The sequence below is a fragment of the Nicotiana sylvestris genome, chromosome 4 (assembly GCF_000393655.2).
Source record: "Nicotiana sylvestris chromosome 4, ASM39365v2, whole genome shotgun sequence".
Classification (NCBI taxonomy): Eukaryota; Viridiplantae; Streptophyta; class Magnoliopsida; order Solanales; family Solanaceae; genus Nicotiana; species Nicotiana sylvestris.
In genome coordinates this window covers 91158935-91168632 of record NC_091060.1, presented here as the reverse complement: position 1 = coordinate 91168632, position 9698 = coordinate 91158935, and positions in this window count along the sequence as shown.

Here is a 9698-nt window from a genome sequence, read left to right as displayed (position 1 = left end):
ATTTCTCTAGTCCCAAGTCAAGTTTGTTAAGCTTATCTCAGCATGGCCTTCTTCCACTATCAATCTCATGAGCTGAGCAACCATTCTTGAGCTGAATTCATCGTCATCGATCAACGACCCTAAGTTTGCCAGAGCATCGCTATTTTGATCTTGGGGTACGTGCTATAGGGTCCATTCCTTGAATCAATTTAGCGTTACCTGTAATTTAATTTTTCCAAGTAACCTCACATTCGTTCCTCTTTTATTTCAAATGTACCATTGACTTGATTTACCACAAAAGGGAGTCACACTTAGCTTCGACCACTTCGGCCCTAAAGCTTTTAGCCAGTTCGAGACCTGCAATCATGGCCTTATACTCAACCTTATTGTTAGTCAATTTTACAGTTCTAATGGATTGCCTAACTATGTTACCCGTAGGCGACTTCAGCACGATGTCGAGTCCGGACCCCTTTGCGTTCGAGGCACCGTCCATAAAGAAGGTCCAGATTCTCGATGAAGTCCCTGAGGTTATTAACAATTCCTTTTTGACTTCGGATATTAAGGCCAGCGTGAAGTCGGCCACAAAGTCTGCCATGATTTGAGATTTGATGGTAGTCTGGCGACGGTATTCGATATCGTACCTGCTAATTTCTAATGCCCATTTAGCCAATCGTCCCGAGATCTCAAGTTTGCCCATTATGTCCCTTAGTGAGTAAGAAGTTACAATACATATGGGATGGTATTTAAAGTAAGTATTCAACTTTCTGGAGGCTCTTAGTAGAACGAGCGCCAATTTTTCTAGGTGAGGGTACCTTGTTTCGGCCTCGCCTAGAGTTCTACTAACATAATAGATAGGAAATTGCGTACCTTCCTCTTCCCGGACTAAGACTCCACTTACCGCTATCTCGAATATTGCTAAGTACATGTACATTTGCTCGTCTGTCTTTGTAGTATCGAGTAATGGTGGACTCGAAAGGTACCGTTTGAATTCTTCTAAAGCTCGCCGACACTCTGGGGTCCATAAAACGTTATTCTTCTTTTTCAATAACGAGAAGAACTAATGGCTCTTATCAGAGGACCTTGATATCCAATGCGCCCGATCAACCTCTGAACGGCCTTAATAGTATCTACCACGGTGATATCTTCTATAGCATTAATTTTGTTGGGGTTGATCTCGATCCCTCGATTGGATACCATGAATCCAAGGAACTTCCCAGACCCGACTCCGAATGCGCGTTTCTCTAGGTTCAACTTCATATTGTATTCCTTCAGTATATTGAAGGTTTCCTACAAATGTTTCAAATGGTCCTCTACTCGTAGGGACTTAACTAACATGTCGTCAATGGAACTTCCATTGTTTTTCCTATATGTTCTTCGAACATCCGGCTTACTAAGCGTTGTTAAGTGGCACCACATTTTTTAGTCCGAACGACATTACGTTATAACAACAGGTGCCGAATTTAGTGATGAAGGAAGTTTTTTCTTGATTGCCCAAGTCCATCTGAATTTAGTTGTACCTGGAATAGGAGTTTATAAAGCTGAGTATCTCATGCCCGGTCGTTGCGTCGATCATGCGATCGTTGTTAGGCAAAGGAAAAGAATCCTTGGGGCATGCCTTGTTCAAGTCTTTGTAATCTACGCACATTCTTAATTTATTTCCCTTTTTAGGCACTACTACTATGTTGGCCAACCAATCTGGGTACTTAACATCCCGATGGAACCTATTTTAAGGAGTTTAGATACCTCGTCTTTGATGAACACATGCTTGACTTCAGACTGAGGCCTTCTTTACTATTTAACCGGGTGAAACTTCGGGTCCAAGCTTAGCTTATGAATGGTTACTTCTAGTGGGATCCTTATCATCTCTAGATGGGACCAAGCAAAATAGTCCATGTTAGCTATAAGCAATTTAATGTGTTTTTTCCTAAGCTCAGGAATCAACCACGTTCCTAGGTATACCTTTTAATCAAGAAAGTGTTCGATCAATATGACCTGCTCCAGCTCCCCGACCATCGACTTGGTGGCATCGGAATTGTCAGGGGTGATGAACGACCTAGGAACTCCGTAATCGTCATTATCACCTACCTCTTGCTTCTCCAGTTTCATCGGGGCCAGTATCAGTGATTGCTATTTAGTTTCTTCCTTTCTAACTGACTCCGCGTTCTTTGATGTCGAGAGTGCGGACACCAAGATCACGTCATCAACCGCGAACATTTTTTTTTGCATCAGGCTATTCTCCGTAAACTTTCTTGTTCCCTTCGTGTGGGGAACTTCAATGCCTGGTGTCATGTAGAGGTTATTGCCCTCATATTATGAATCCATGGCCTTCCGAATAGAGCGTTATACGTAATATCCTTTTGATAATGTTGAACTTTGTTTCCTGAATGGTTTCGGCAGTGTTCACCAGCAGGGTTATCTCTCTTATAGTAGTTTCTAATGCCATGTTGAATCCGTTAAAAACCTGGACTGCAAGCAATATTTGGTCCTGTAGACCCAGCTGTTCTAGAACTCTCGATCTGATGATATTGGCCGAGCTACTTGGATCAATTAACACACGCTTAACTCGAGATTTATTTATGAGTAAATATATTACCAGTGCATCATTATGTGGTTTCACGATGACTTCAGCATCCTCGTCAATGAAAGATACGGTACCCTCTAGTATATGATCTCGAGTTTGCTTTTCCCTTGTAATGGACACCTTAGTGAGTTTTAGCATCAGCCCCTAGGGGACGTTGACTCCACAAATGATCATGTTAATGATGTGCTAAGGCTTCTCCTGCTCAGTCTTCTTGTTGAAATCCTAATTCTTGAAGTGATTTTTAGCTCGATCACTCAGAAATTCCTGGAGGTGTCCGTTATTGAATAACTGAGCCAGTTCTTCCCTTAATTATCGACAGTCTTCGGTCATGTGGTCGTGAGTGCCATGATACTTACACATTAGGCTGGGGTCGCTCTAGAAAGGATCATATTGCAATGGTCGAGGTGACTTGGTATCTTTAATGCATCCGATAGCAGATACGATGCCGGCAGTATCAACACTTAAATTATATTTCGATAATCTCGGTGCCTCCCTGGCCTTGAGTGGCCTGTCAAAACCATGTTTAGTCATGAGTCCCCAACTGTTGTGGCCTCGATCGCTCCTTTTTTCACTCTTCACTGGCTTATGTACTGACCCATTAACCCTTTGATATCCGTTATACGGTTGATACTGTTCTTTGTTCGGTCTTGGTTTATGATCGATGGCTCTTTTAGATCTTTTACTAGTTCTGACAAGATACACGAATCCGAATGGGGCCCCGAGCCGATTGTCTTCGACTCTTATTTTTGATTGGTACCTTCTATGGACATCTGCACAAGTTACGACTGGGTATTCGATCAAATTCTATTTCAACTGCTATGAAGCCAAAGAGCTTTGGGGGTTGAGTCCTTGGGTGAATGCCTGAACGACCCAATCATCCGCAACCGGAGGTAGATCCATTCGTTCCATTTGAAACCTCGACATGAATTCCCTAAGCATCTCATTATCTCTTTGCTTTACTTTGAAAAGGTCTGACTTTCTGGTCTTGACCTTGATGGCCCCAACATGCGCCTTTACAAATGCATCTACAAGCATAGAAAATGAATCAATAGAATTAGGGGGTAAGTTGTGGTACCATATCATAGCTCCTTTTGACAAGGTTTCTTTGAATTTTTTTCAGCAGAACAAACTCGATTTCGTCATCATCTAAGTCATTCCCCTTGATGGTACACGTGTAGGAGGTCACGTGTTCATTTGTATCCACTGTTCCATTATACTTCAGGATTTTGGGCATATGGATCTTCTTTGAGATTGGCTTCGGCGCGACGCTCAGAGAGAAAGGCTTTTGGACAAACTTCTTAGAATCCAGGCCTTTTTAATATCGAGGGTGCTTCTAGGATCTGTCAACCCTGGAGTTATAAGTCTCCATTTTTGTTGTTGTTGGCTCTGATATTCCTTTTCCCCGATTCCACCCGCTTCGTCAGTTCCTTGAGCATATTTATTAATTTGGGGCTGACCCCTACTTCAGCTTCATCCGGCCTTTTTGAGGTTCATTCATTTCTACAGGTGTTCTCCCAGGATGGTTCAGGCTCAACTCTGCTGGGGGTGTGCCTTTGGTTCTGTAATTGGGCTATCACCACCTATTGAACTTGTAACATTTCTAAGATCACCCGCAAATTGATTACATCGCCTTCACCATCGTCCGTATCCCGGGCTACCAACCTAAATCCTCCACAAACATTGTTTTATTGGTCGGTAGGCAAGTTAGCGTCGATGGCCACATGGGAGTTGGCATCAATTGGGTCTGTGACCGGGACCCCGTTAGGGTCAGCACGGGGAACCTTGTTGTTGGGAACTATCTAGTTGTTCTCGCCATGGTGGCCAGACTCAGCATCAACGTTCAAGTGAGAGGATTGAGAGTTTGACATCCTTAAATTTACCTGAAATTATAACCTCAAAGAACAAGCGTAAAGCAGAGTGCGTTATGGAAATTTGTATCAAAACTATTATCCTTAGGCCCACAATAAGCGCCAAATTGTTTACCCTAAAAACGGATAACAATGGAATTTATATGTGGTTTTAAGGATATGCGGATTAATTAAATACAACGGAGTAATAGTGTTAGATTAAGCAAATGAAAGACATAATAAATAACCAAATCAGTGGTAAGAGTGATCCCGGGCTCGGTTAATGGCTCAATGAAGAGCCTGTCTTCGATCCCGAGCTTACCCTTATGAAGAACTGATGAACAAAAATAAGAACTTCGAATAACAGAGATACGTGTTACAATGTATTTTATGAATAATAAGATTCGACATTTATATAGTAACTGAGTTTTACCCTAAGTACAATTTTAAGAAAGGAAAAATCTTATGTTTCGCTAATCACTAATTTTCTGCTGGTATAGACCGAGATTCACGTCGTGATATCCAGTTGGTCATGGAGATCACGGCCCTTCATTAGTTATTTGCAGCTGTTTGATGATGTTCTCCGAAGTCTTGGGACTCTAACCAAACTCGAAAGACGTGGTTTTGATGCCTTCGAGGGCAGGTGCTTTGCTCAAACCCCGATACAAGGGGCTCTTTGCCCGGATTTTGATTCCTTTTGATCACATCTTTGCTGTTTTTTCCTTACTAGGAAACTGAGGTATTCAACGGGCTCGGTTTTACCTGTATACAAATTTTTGTTTCTTCAATTTAGATTCGTAATTTTTGTTTACTGGGTTTGGCTTCTTGTTTCACGTATCGTTACTGAAATTTTGGTAAAATGTCTTTGAAATTATAAATATCTTAATAAATGGTTTATCAACCTTTAGATCAACCAATGGAAGAAGGAAGATCCACTTGAAACAAACCCCTTTCTGGCACAACCAACAAATCATTGATAGCACGATTATATGTATAAGCAGTACTATTGTAAAATGAAAAAGGAACTTGTTCAGGATTCTTCTCGAGGTGAGGCATCCTATGCCTAATGTCTCATAGGCCTGAAAATCTCGATATATATATATATATATATATATATATATATATAGGTAGTGTGTTAGTACAATTCATGCTTAATAACATGAGTTGTTGGGTGTCCTATATGCCACAAAATGTCTTGTGCATATTTTACGTCTTGAATTATCCATCTTACACACTGTATTGGTGGAAAAAAGACATTACACGTGGAATGCTAGTATGCTGACAAAGCATGACATGGAGCAATGATATAACGACAAGTGGCATTCTCAATTAATAGTATTAATTGAAAGAGGAAGGCATGGGAAAAACACCCACGAGACAGTATAGAGAAAAGAACTAGGCCTGATAATTGTCAAAGAAGAGGCGTGGACGGAATGAATAAGGATCAAAAAGAAGGGAGTATGTGTCGCACCCCCTTTTTTCCCTTTTGACGGGGAAGTCCGGGTTTCGACATTCATGGGGGTGTAATGACTCGTTTCCTTTTGGGAATTGAGTATTTGAAGAGTCGCCACCTAATGAATTACGGTGTGTTAGGGCACTTAGAGTGATTAACTCTTGGGTTGGTCTGCATTATCAGAGATTAGGGTAAGGGCTCGAAGTAACCTCAAGGGGAAGGTATTAGGCACCCCTCTTTGTCCACAACTGTGGGTCCCAGCCGAACTTATATTCACAAATTAGTCCATTACAAGTAGACAGTTGAATCAAATAGGTTGCAAGTAAAGCACGTTGGATAACTCAAGCAATAAGCTAAAGATTTGGATAAGTTGTAAAACAAAGGCTTAATAAAAAAGGGAATTTTGGTAAAGGAGGGGTCCTAGGTTGGTTAGCCTATAGGATCACCCTATACATGTCCGGTAAACACTCCTCGATGAGGGGCTACACGTGACATTAGCGCGTAGTCATCATATCTCATATCAACCCTTCCCATCCCCTTATTGGTCATGCAAAGCGAGTGTTTGGTCAGCAATCTCTATTTCATGCTGCTACCCGTCCCGTCTTAATGGTCCTGGAAGGAGTTAGGACTTCTACCTATAGGTGGTTCTAGACGGACCCCTAAGGTTTTAAAAGGTGAAAATTCTAAGGCGAAAATAAAAAACACTTAGGACTTTCAGCACATAAAAAGGAGCAATTAGAGGCTCAAAATTTCCTCCTCAAACAAGCACATAAACAGCACGACTCAAGTACAATTAAGGGCTATTATTAGATATTGTCCTAAGGCAGGATATCCAGGTGAATATGTAGAAACAAGCAACTTATATTTTAGAAACCCAGGAGTAGTAACCCTAGAGGTTGCCCATTGATTTTCTAAAGCCTGCTAGGATCAGAAAACATTAAGCAATAGAAACAGTTTTCAGAAATGCAGTTTTGAAAATGCCCTAAAGGTTTGCATATACGCAGAGTACTGATTTGCACACTTGTGTATTGAAACAAAGCAGGTTTTGAAACAGATTTTCTGTAATACTTATAGACATGATATCTAATGAGATTAAGGCAATTTTAAAGAACTTGTTTCAGGAAACATGGAATACTTAGTTAAACTAATTCAGAAGTGAACTAAGCATGGACTAATTGGAATTATTCAAACTAGTCTTGGGTTAACAGGCACGAATTCGAGTATGATTTCCTATAGGCATGATATCTACGTTTGATACTGATTTTAAAAACTTGCATGCATGCAAACATACATAACACTTGTTATAACAGAATTCGGATTTAGCCCTATAGGCATGGCATCTATTAGTTAATCTGATTTTAAGATATGGAAGACATGATTATTTGGAACCTATAGGCATGGTTTCTAAACATGACCAAATTGTAAAGCTTTATAAACATGATTTCTACTTGGTAAGGCAATCGAATTTAAACATAATGTCCTAGGAGCATGATTTCTACTTGAAAACAATCAGATTTAAACATAAGGCCCTAGGAGCATGATTTCTACCCGCATTACCCCCACAAACATGCATCTACCCATCCCTTTCACTAAATACCACAATATTTGTTTACAAGTTATTACAGACCAATGAATGAATTACATAAGTAAATAAGAAAAATAAAAAGCTATTCTATAAGGAGCCTTCATTTAGGCACAGATTTCCAAAGCCTCCAATGGCCTCAAATACCTCAATTCCATTGACAATGACATAGTCTAGGTGCATCAAAATTCCTTAAGGATCTCAAGGATCCCAGGCAGTGCTTACACCTAGACTTAGTAACCAAGAATTGAACAAGTACTATGTGGAAGGGCCAGCCTCAGTATGCCAGAGTTCAGAGGGTTCTCAAGAGGATCCCAAAGTAGTACACATACTGGAGGGGGCAGAACTTATTGACTAAGAGTAGAGTAAAGGTGATTGACACAAGTTGAGAGGTTTTAGTAAAAAACTATATTAAAAAGGAAGTAATGTAGTAAAAATCAGAGACTGTTTGGAAAGATATTGAAGAAGTGAACACAACAACTTAGGACAAGTTTATACATAGCCAGTAGTCATAGAACCACAGTAAATTCAGTAGTCAGAAACAGGGGTCAAAAGGGTTTGGGGGTACATAGAACACTTGATTGCAAGCACATAATCAAGCAAAGGTCTAGGAATTGGTATAAACATTCTCAAGAACATCTGACCAGGCATAGGCATAAAACCAGACACAAAGAACAAGATCACTTATCGGGGTGATAGGGATATGGTGATTCATGGAGCACATGATGGTAAGCACACAACAAGTAAGAGATAATTGGTATGACATGCTCAGAAACACACATAAGGGGTAATATACTGATCTTAAGTAAGGGGAAGACATAATAACATGCTAATAATGTAACCATCAACTACAAGTTTCACAACAAAACCACAAATAGAAGCAAACTAGAAACAAAATGAACTGAAGCAATAAGAAAATCATATTGTTGTTGGTACTTTGAATTGAAACTAAAACATTCCAGTAAAGAGGAAAGTAAGTAGAGTGAGAGAACAAGAGAACACAATGGTTAGCCTTGGCTTGCAACCGGCTAATAGAGCAGTAGCAAGTAGTATAAAAGATAGCAAGAAATTTAAGTGTGAGAGATAGTTTTGAACCAAGAGTTCGTGTGTTGTGCTAATGAAATACTAGGGTATATATAGTAGTTCGGAATTAGATAGAAATAAGGTAAGAATCATAGTAGCATAGTAATTATGGAATTCAAAATCAATTAGAGAAAAGTTAGGACAAGTACTCCCTTAAGTTAAGGGAACTAATTCAAACGGTAAGAACAAGTAGTATATAAGGCAAGAAGTCAGTATATGACTAATAAAGAAAGAATCAAATTTAGTAAGTATAGGGTAAGCAGTTAGGGCAAAGTTCAGAATATTCCAATTAAGAAAATGGTTCAGTAAGAATAAAGTACCACAACAAATAAAGTAGGAGAATCAGTTAATTTAAACAGACGAAGTAGAAATTTAGGGTCTAAAAAAGAATCTTCCAATCAGACCATAAAATAAGGAAATCAGAATCAATCAAGAGGAAGCTATGATTCCATACTCATCAGATAAATAGAGTAAGAACACTTAGACGTAGCAAACAAGCAGGGTTAACAATAGAAAGAGGCAAGTCTTGAACAATCGATGAACAGAATCACATAGAGGTGGTATAAGTTAGGCAAAAAGCTCAGTAAGAACACATTCGAGGCAGGGTAATCACAGAAACTTAAACAAGAGTCGAGTAGTCATGCTAACACATAGAACCAAAAAAAGAAATCTAGAAATATTAGGGATTCCAATACAGGCGAGTTGAAAAAGCAGTAAGAACATAAGATCAATCGATATATGCAAAGGATAGAAGTTTAAACATAAAAATCAGTTTAAACAAAGTGTGGAAGAAGTTCCGTAAAACCTAACTTTAAAAGAAATTAGAAACAACCGAAATCGATGATTTTTACAAAAGAGGTCGAGAACAGTGTAAAAAATAAAAGGAACAGACTTGAATCGTTTAAAAAAAGCATAGATCTAAGAGATGCAAACAAAATTTAGGGTTTCAAAAGAAACCCAAATAGACATGGAAGAACCTGCTTAGAACTTCAAAGATCGTAACAAATACAGTATGATTTTGCTCAAAATCACACAGGATTAGCCATGAACAACCAATACAGCAAACCCTAGATACAAGTTGGCATGGCCCAGGGACCTTGAAGGCCTCAGCGAAGATGAGCAAGGCAATGGAGGAGCCATTGGAGGCTTGAGGTTGAAGGGTGGTCACCGGAG